This window comes from Electrona antarctica, assembly GCF_951216825.1.
Source record: "Electrona antarctica genome assembly, chromosome: 19".
NCBI lineage: Eukaryota > Metazoa > Chordata > Actinopteri > Myctophiformes > Myctophidae > Electrona > Electrona antarctica.
Window position 1 is genome coordinate 13,304,228 of NC_136800.1, and position 10,441 is coordinate 13,314,668.

The window sequence follows — 10,441 nt, forward strand, 5'->3', positions numbered from 1 at the left end:
TGTAAAGTTGAGTGTCGGCCTGAGAATGGCTAATGCCGCATGACGCAGGCGTCTGTGATTGGCTCTGGTTGTTTACTTCCGGAAAACGTGGAAGTAATGTGTACTCGCAATCTAATGATTATAACGTTATAGATTCTCACTTTAGACACAATCTCACACTTTTATAATTAATTATAGTCATTACAACCATTCTTGTGCAGAATATATAGAAAGGTAATCCTACTTTCCTCACAATCTTGTGAGCTAGCCCCTCCTATGTCCAGTTTTTAGTGTGTGTCCAAAAACTTTGTCCTACACAAACATTACATTCCCATTGACAATGAATGGACAGTTTTACGTCATTGTGTACATTTTATCTCATAGTCAGATTACGTCACATTTTATGTCATAGTGTAAAAACACAAACATTGTTGAGGACGCAAATTGTGATTGGCCGGAATGAGTTGATGTATGATGATGTACGATGATGCCCCTCACTTCACACGGGTGTGATTTTTTAAAATGTATCACAGAGGAAATGACGCATGTAGAATGCCATGTAAAATGTTTGTGAAAGAAGGGGGACAAATGATGCAATGAACAGAACAAAAAGATTACACAAATACTATATATAGCTTCTTTATAGGTTACCAGAGTGTCTGTGACTGTGCTGTTCTATGTTGTCGGTCCATGATGACACTACTGGGTTACACATCACGCCTCCGGAGTGCGTGGCATGCCATGTAAAGGCACACACACGCCGGCGGCAGGGTGGCTTCGTTTTATTCTGGGAAAAAGCAAAGCTGGCATTAGTGACGAATCTTCTTTATGCCACCTCATTGCGGGACCTCAGTATAAAAGTGCTGCATGATTACCTTTAATCATAGACTAGCAGAAAATCTATTTGTGCAGGCACATAGAAAGTAAAGTGGATTATTAAAGGTGCATTTAAACAGCTTATCCAGAAGACCATGACTGGCATATGAGTCAGTGTTCTGGATGCGGTGGGCATGTTGTTGTAGACATTGTGACTAATGACTATAGTCTATCGTTATCTAACTTGAGTCACCAGCGGGTCAACCTCAACCTCAACTTTTTTTTCCTTCTTTTTATTAGTTTTTTTCTCCTCCCTTTCTGTTTGTGACTGGCATTATCTGCCATCCTGCTGGGTTCAAAATCACATCGTGAATCTGGAGAGGGAGATATGGTTTTCAGCTTGGAATCCCTGCTTAAATTCAGGCTTCCTTTGGGGCCCCTTAACATGAAGTAGTGTGAGAGGGTCTGCACTTAAGTACTTTCCCCTGACCACCCTGTGGAGCGTGCACTACTAGAGTGTGGAGAGACATATTCACTTGAAGGATTAGAGAGAGAGAGAGAGAGAGAGAGAGAGAGAGGGGGGGGGGGGGGGGGGGGGGTATGGGGGGGAGTGACTGATGCAGATTGAGAAAGTGTGAGAGATGGTGACAGAGGTGGAGATTAAGGTGGAATGAGAGAATGAGGCAGAGAACGAGAGAAAATGGAAAGAACATGGAAAGACAGACACTCCCAAATTCCCTGCATTCAACCTGTCATGTGTTGCCACCCATGTGAGGAAGCAGGATATAATTAATTTGGGCAATTAGGGAGACAGAGATGGAGAGAGTGGGAGAGGGTCTCTCGCCCTCCCATTAGCTACCCACCCCGCACGATTTTCTGAATTGAACTCAAACCTGGCACACCATCACCCATAGTGAGGGAGGGTGAGTCAAGCAGGTAGGGGGATATATAATCATTTGGTGGATTAGCATTTTGTTTACCACAAAGCCATGCCTCCACCACGCACGCGCTGTGCCTGTCTCCTAGTTACTGTCTCTAAGGACGTTACAGGCAAAGCACGGAGATGGAACGGAGATGGAAAGATGTGTAGGTGGAGGGGAGGATACAAGGTGAACGGAAGGATAGTCATTTGGACCAACGGACCTGTGATTGAATGGCTGGCTGAAGGGAAGGATGCATCATTGCTATCTTGGAGGGCTATTTTGGGGGCGAAAAATTGATGGGCGGCTGTATAGACAGAATTGTATAGACTTGTATAGACAGTATTGTGTGCAAGCACAAACACACACCCTAATACTGGGGCATAAAAGGCGTGATGTTCTGGAGCCTAACCAGGTCCCTGATCAACTGTATTTTGAATGAAATTACCCGCTTGGCCCTATTAATGCAGACTTCTAGGTCCTTTCACACCAAGCACAATAACTATTATATAGACTATATAACTATTATGTGATCGTCCACATTCATGAACTGATACAGTTCTTTATACAGTGGCAGTAGCACACACTGCATAGTCCAGCTGTGATCGCCTGTGTCAGAGCCCAAATGCAGACTAGAGAGCCCAACAGGTCTATGGATGATATTATGATGATGATGATGATATATTACACAGTGATGAACTCTGTATACGTACACAGTGTACCAGAACCCGGGAGGCGAGTACCTGAGGTAATGCCAGCTATCCTACCAGCTAGCATGAGTGTCAGCTATTTATAATCGTCTCCTCATCTCCGTTAATGACACAACTTTCCAAGACCGATCCGATGCGTCCTTCTGGTGGATTTCTCAATGCTCAAATTGTTCATAAAATCAGTCTGAAAGTGATCCAAACGATATCGCTTACCACTACCTTTGTCGTTTACTACAGTTGTGGTGTGTCTGCCATCCACTTAAATTCAAAACGATTTTTAAAACAGCACATTTATAGTTATCATGGTCGCTGTGAATGCCGCTTTTGTTGCCTTTCTTTCACACACACATAAATGAACATACCTACTCTCACGCACACACACTGTCTCTCACATTCTCTCTCTCTCCCCGTCTCACTCACGTGCACATACGCACACACACACGCACACGTACATGCACGCACACACACGCACGCTTCCTTTTCAAGGAAATAAGTCAAAATGAGCGGGGCTATCTTTTGATCGCATGTGCACTTGGGCAATATGTCATGTGTTATCATTCTGGTCACACACACAAACACAGCCATGCACGCACACACACACGCACGTGCGCACGCACGCGCGCGCACACACACACAATTTAAGAGCTTTGAATCTAAACTAAAACAATCAGCTTGTCACTGGGTGCGAGATGACTGAGATAGACCAATTATGACCTCACCCGGGACAGATGGCCTCCGCCACCCCGACGTGCTTGCAGCCGGATGGCTCTCCCTGCATTCAATTTGCACCTCATCCGCTTCCAAAGAGTGGGCCGCGTCTACTAACTGAACACAGATGAGAATGTGGAGTTATGGCCTGATAGTTGAATGTTATCTGATTCCGGGGGTACTGTATACGTACAGTAGATGTCAAAATATATCCAGCAACAGGTCTTAGGCAGTCATAACTGTTTAGCATCGCACTGACATGTTGTTCTTTGTTCTGACGATTAGGATCTGAAGTTGAAAGCATGTGATCGGGGCTGGGTCGTTAGTTGGTTTAAGTCATGCTGTACTGTAAATGACACCATTTTGAAAAGAGTCTCCTTGTATACGCGATGTGTTCAAGTCAGACTTTAGGTGAAAAACAGGTGGGTTGTATAAAACAAACCAGTCGAAGTGGCACGCAGAGCTCAATATGGTTTGAACAGCATTAAAATCACATGTTTTTATTTTATTTTATTTTCAGACAGGCCAGATAAGATCAGAACTGAGCCACAGTGGCTGACATTAACATGTGTCCCCTGTTGGACCCATTCTAACGGACTGTAATCAGATAACAAAACAAAAAATCTTAAACCAAATCCAGAGGGGCTCAGTCTGAGAGACACATTTACTCATACTGTCTACCATGCAAAGGAATATGCACTTCTTTTGTTGTGCTTCAAACTAGGAAGTGTGTGTGTGTGCTAAGCTTGCACAACAGAATTGCAAATGACAGCAGCTGAAAAAACAAACTAACGAGGGATGTTGAAAGCCCTGAGGGCTTGCCATTTTTCTAAAAGAATGGAAGCAATGATGGTCTGGTAGAGATCTGGCTTTAATGTTTTTTTCCTTCAGGGGATGCGTTTTGATGCTCAGCGTAAATGTAGTCCAGCCAAACAATATCTTGACACAGTCCTGATATGAGATACATATTAATACCAGATGTAAAATATCTCAAATTGTTTTAAGGTCATTTTAGCTCTAGATATTGCTATGTAACTTCCGGCCCCCTCTAACAAATTGTGAATGTTGTATGTGTGTGAATATGGAATTGATTATGGCAAAGCTTTTAAAGGGAACGACCACTCAAGTTAGAAATATACTTGAAACAAATAAAGAAATGAATGCCCTATAGGCCTACTACTAATATCATACATCAGTGTCACATAGAAGTAGCAACAATAGCCAATCAACAAGCTCACGACGCATCATGTTGAGACACATTGTGAGCTAAACTCTAGCTCACGACGCATCATGTTGAGGCACATTGTGAGCTAAACTCTAGCTCACAATGTGTCTCAACGGCGTCCCCGTTTTTCCTCCCGGAATGTTCCCAGTGAGGGGTAGGAGGGGCTTGGGGGGTCAAGGGGGTAGGAGGGGCTTGGGGGGGTCAAGGGGGTAGGATGGGCTGGGGGGTCAAGGGGGTAGGAGGGGCTGGGGGGGTCAAGGCGACAGCCCTGTATGCAGATTCAAAGTAACACACTGCCTTATGTACGTAACTACAGCAAACAACCTTTACAATTGTATTAGTTGCCTTAGGTTCAAGATTTGTGACTTGTAATATGCTATTTTCTGTTTGATTCTTTTTGGAAAAATATAAAAATATACTAGGCCTACTATGGAAAGGCTACTTTTATTTGACCCTATAAACCAATTTAGTATAATGTAGTATAATTATGTATGGCTTTACCCACTCAAATCGTACCTCGTCAGATAATCCCCACATAGCTCACAACAACTTCCGTGAACTGACTTCACTGTAGTAGCCTTTTCATAAATTATATTTGTACTTAGGCTATCTGCTGTCGTGAAGGTTTATATTTAGATACCAAAGTAGTAGTAGTTGTTGTGAATTAGCAAACTGGACATTTGGACTGAATGTTTCCATTATCCTCGTGTTGCGCTTCTGTTTTTGCCGACGTTTTTATTTTTGTTGCGCATGTCCGTTGTACCTTGAAGTTCCACAGCCCTTCTGCCGCCCCTCCCACCCCTCACTGCATGGGGAACATTCAGTGATGTGTTGAGGATGCTAGAGGATTAATATTTTAGCTGTTTTTGAACATCTTGTAAAGTGAAAGTGAAAGTCGTTAACTCTGTGGGTTTCATCAATATTGAAACAACGCAAAGAGCTTGTGACAGAATATTAACTACATGGGATCCATTGGAACGCCTTTTTTCATTTATTGAAAAGTATATTTGTTTGGAAACAACCGCAACAATATTATAATTGTGTACATGTATACATCATCATCATCAGCTCTGAGTTTTATCAGTAGTTTGGTGTTAGTCTAAATGAACTGCTGATCAAAACCAAATGTACAGATGACCTGTGATCTGGCCGAGCTGTGTTTATGTACATCGTGGGAAGTCTGGTGTCAATCTTTTTTTATTCTGGGTTATCTCTACACTAAGCTGCAAACAAATTCCTTGATCCTTCCTTCTACTTTTAGGCAAGACGGTTTTCTTGAGTTCTTTTCACTCAGAACTGATGCAATTGCAAACAATTCTGCTTATTCTGACTGAAAGACTCCACGTACGCAACTATTCAGGCGACTAATTGCTTGTGTTGATGTCATCATGCAGGCAAATATTTTGGAGGAGCACTGTACAAACCTGGATCACACCGTGCAGCAAAACTGGTGAAGCAGAACCTACACAGTAAAATCCTGAATGTTAATTTAGCTCTTCAGATTGTACTAATGTTCCCACATGGATGGTTATGGGTCCTTTTTGTTGCATGCGTGCTCTCTCAGAGTTAAATTGTAACACTGAGTACTGTTTACAGGCCTGGACTAAATGCTATTCAGGACCACTAATAGTGTTGCAAGTATCTATTTGGACAGGGATTTGGTTAATGTTTTTCATTCACTACTTATTATATAAAATAAAGCCACAGAATTTCAGCTGCGGATTTTCATTGTTTAATACGAGTCTGTTTCATATATTCAAGATGAGCAGTTTTAAAGACCTACAGTTTACTGTGCATACCATAGTCTTGAAACCTGTCAAACTTATTCATAAAATATTTGTTTTCCATGTTGAATCAAGAATTGTCACTTGATTGTCACATCAGAAACCACTTGAGTCCATTAAACATACAGGTAGTAGGTTATTGTGGCAGGAATTTGCTCATGGGTATAGGGGTGAAAACCAGACATGAGCGTTTACATAGCACTGTAATAATGCATTTGCCCCTACAGAAACTAATCCTGTCTACAAACTAGAGTTAAAGATGAAATGAGATACCTCCAACAGTGTTGGTTTAGATTTCGAAGATTGCCGGTGTTTCACTTGTCCATCCCGCCCACTGCATCGAATGCACTACAAACCATCTTCTTTGAGTTTTTCAAATGCTGTAGTTCTGATTTGAGACAAGCTTTGAAAGCAGATGAAAGCAGATGAAAGCAGATGAAAGCATCTACTGTACATTGATGTCTTAATTAGGTAACCGGAATGCTCGCCTCAAAACACCCTTGCCCTCCTTTTTTCACACCGACCACACGCCGACCGCTCAGTGGGGTAGTTCCTCTATTCTATTCTATTTGTTTTACAGGGGATATACGGTTAGAAATAAGTTTAGGATTAGGCATAGTTTCACTGAGGTTAAATATAGGAATAGGGTTAGGTTTTGGCACTGTTTTACTGAGGTTAAGGTTAGGAATAAGGTTAGGTTTAGGCATAGGCTACCTTACTGAGGTTACGTTTAGGAATACCAGGGCAGGTAGTGATCCTTTTATAGTGAAGAGGGCCAAGAATGTCATAGTGTAGAAGTTTAACAAAGGGTTTTTCGGTTCATCGGGGTATAATGCGACTATTTCCATAGTATACTTGATCCATAACAGTGATTAATGAGAAAATACCGACTGCAATATAGTATAAACCTGAGAGACACACATTATTCAAATGCCAGCAGGATGTAAATATCAAGTGAGTGATGACAGGGTAACTCAAATGCCATTAACCACATGAAGTTCCTGGTGTGTGAAGAAATAAACAGTGTCCTTAACAAGGACGTTGGGGAATAAAGAGAGAAGCCAGGAGTCAGGCAGCCAGCAGGCAACCGTGGTCTGAAGACAGTAATGTCACACAGTGGGCGGCCCTCATGCAGCAGCGCATTCTCTTAAATTAAGTAAACTCCAGATGCACCAAACCGTCTCCAAATCTGCTCCTGCCCACATGCGCTGAATGATGATGAATAACACTAAGAATAACACTTGATCATAAGCATTGGAGGTGGATGATGGAGTTTGGTTATCAGCATTAACAACCTCTAAACACTGCATAAAGGCAGCTTCTTGTGCTGTGTGCAAATCACATGTCCTAGAAATGGAGAGATTATGACAAAAAAGGCTGTAAATAGTTAGTATAACGTCACCACATACAGTTGGAGGCCATCGATATTGTCCTTTTCTTTTTGCTGAGGTTTGCGTGATCTGCGCAAAAGGACAGTTAACCCATTTTGGGCGGGAACCCCTTTTGGTGTTTTAAACATTATGTTATAATTTAGCTATTGAAAAATAGCAGATCTACAAGCTCATATGGCGCGCTACGAGCTTGTAGGTCTGCTATTTTTGAAAAATCGTGAAAATATTTATTTCAGAAAACTGGAGGATTTAGAAGGATTTTTTAAAATGTTGAGGTCAGGCCTAAATGGGTCAAATGATAAGGGACAATATCGGTGGCACCCAACTGTAAACCAAAATTGCATATTGTTAGTCATTTAGGGTTAGGATTTTCTTTGTTGACCAACTGGCAGCTTGCACCAGATATTTGGCACGGGTGGGTCCAATGCTTTGTGAGATTAGCTGTGGACAGAAGCAAAGGCCGTCTTCTAGACATCTTGGACCCAGCAGATCATGTGTGTCTGTGTGTGTGTCACGCTGTAACACCACCCGCCCACCACCAGAGGGCGCAGCTGTATCACACACAAAAACACACACACACATGCACGCACACACACGCACGCACGCACACACACACACACACACACACACACACACACACACACACACACACACAAAACTTAACTTAAAAAAAACTTAACTTAAAAAAAAACTTAACTTAAAAAAAAACACCACCAGAGGGCGCAGCTGTATCACACACAAAAACACACACATGCACGCACACACACACACACACACACACACACACACACACACACACACACACACACACACACACACACACACACACACACACACACACACACAACAACAACAACACTTAACTTAAAAAAAAAACTTTAAAAGGAAAAACTTTAAAAGGAAAAACTTTAAAAGGAAAAACTTACAAAAAACTTAACTTAAAAAAAAGAGAACTTAAAAAAACCCTTAAAATACGTAATTTATTCTAATTGTTGTTTTTGCAATTTACGAGCTGCGTTCGCTTCCCACGTTCGCGCGTCTTACTTGTGATAGAGTGATAGAGAAAAATCCCATACACCTACAATGGTAGCGCGGTCGCCTCACAGCTAGAAGGTCCTGGGTTCGATTCCTGCTTGGGACGCTGTGGGCGTGTTGTCTCCGCCGCGTCATCAGTGCCCATACCTTAGGTGGGTTGACAAAAGGGCCTATCTGTGTAGAGTTTGCATGTTCTCCCCGTGTCCCCTATAAGCAATCCTGGTCTCTATACTGCCTCCCGCTGGTCAGTCGGAGCACCTGATGGAGGGGATAGGAACTGGTTGGAATAACGTATTCCTTCCATGCGCTATGTCAAACCGGGGAAAATCCCACCTGCCAGGTGAAAAGAAACGGCTTGGAGTCCTCGTGCATTGTCAGTCCCCAGTTTGGCATGAGGGAGTGTAGCGCCCAGGACTACATTTGATAATTGACACTGGGTGAAAAAATCGGTTTAGAAAAATTGTGGGATAAATATTTAGAAAGAATTGTGCAATTCTCGCTACAAAACATTCAATACAAGTCGGATGGAGTTATTAGACACGCTTTATGAGTCATATGATGATAATTAATATTCACAATATTCTATTCACAACCCACAACGTTTGAACCTATCATCTGTTGCAGTCTTGTTTGTTTGTGAGAGGTGAGAATACATTTATTTGTATTGTTTTTTGATAGAAAGGTTTTTCACCAACTTTCATGATTTGTGTGGCTTAATTGCGGGAGTTAATTGAGCCTATGTTATGCATGATCACATTACCTGGTGTCATGTCACAAGGATGCGGAAGGAAGACTTAATGCACAAAAAATTCCCGGCACCCAGTTTTGGTGTGCAGAAATACCATGTGCCCACTGTGTTTTGGTGCTCAGTCTTCCTAATACGGTGCCCAATCTGGCATCCTATGTTAGCTGTGAGGCCTCACAATGCAGTACAACAGGAATTCTTGTTTTAGACCTACGTGGAACCTAAACATTTTGGGCTCCATTTTCGTCACCGCTAAACCCCTTACCCCTAAACTTCTTTGCCTTTTTTTTTTACTATTTTGAAAAACATTTTTAAAAAGTTCAACTAACCAATCTCCAAGCTCACAACGTGTTGATGTAGATCGGCTAGTTGAATTTTCAAAATAGTAGGAAAAAAAGGCAAAGAAGTTTAGGGATAAGGGGTTTAGCACTGACGAAAATAGGGCCCCAAGTCCATAAAGTAGCAAAGTAGAAATATACTTAAACTTTGTTCAGATTTTGTTGTTTGGTCAGAATCACACCATACCTTTAGTCTGAGAAAACAACTATGAATTAATCATCTAGCTGAAGAAGACACGGGTTGTCAAAGAAGACACGGGGCAACAGTATGATATAATGAAACATCACTGTTTTACTTTCTGTTACCTACCAGGCCAGGCACAGAGATCAAATACCGTGGCCGTGCTATTTGATCTTATACACTCACGCACACGGAGAGACACATGCACACAGAATCATAAAAACCAAACACACACTGTAGATGCACAGGTTGTCTGCACGCTAATCATATGAAGGCATGATGTGAGCACCTAGCCACGTATCCTTGGTCGGACCATTTGAACTCTGCTGAATAACAAAGAGGCCACAGTCTACTTTGAACTTTCATGGCTCAATTATTTTATAATGGGGACTGTAAAACTAATTTGCGGGCTAAAGATCTGACTTTCAATGGCATCTTACACAGTGCGTATATATACATATATTTGTTTTACTTTATTTTTTATACCACTATTTTTGTCACCCATTTTTCCAATGCCTAAGATGTAATCCTGGGCGCTCGTCTCCCTCTACCAACCTGGGGAGAGCCCCGAACTGAGCTCATGCTTCATGCATAATTATTTTATCAACA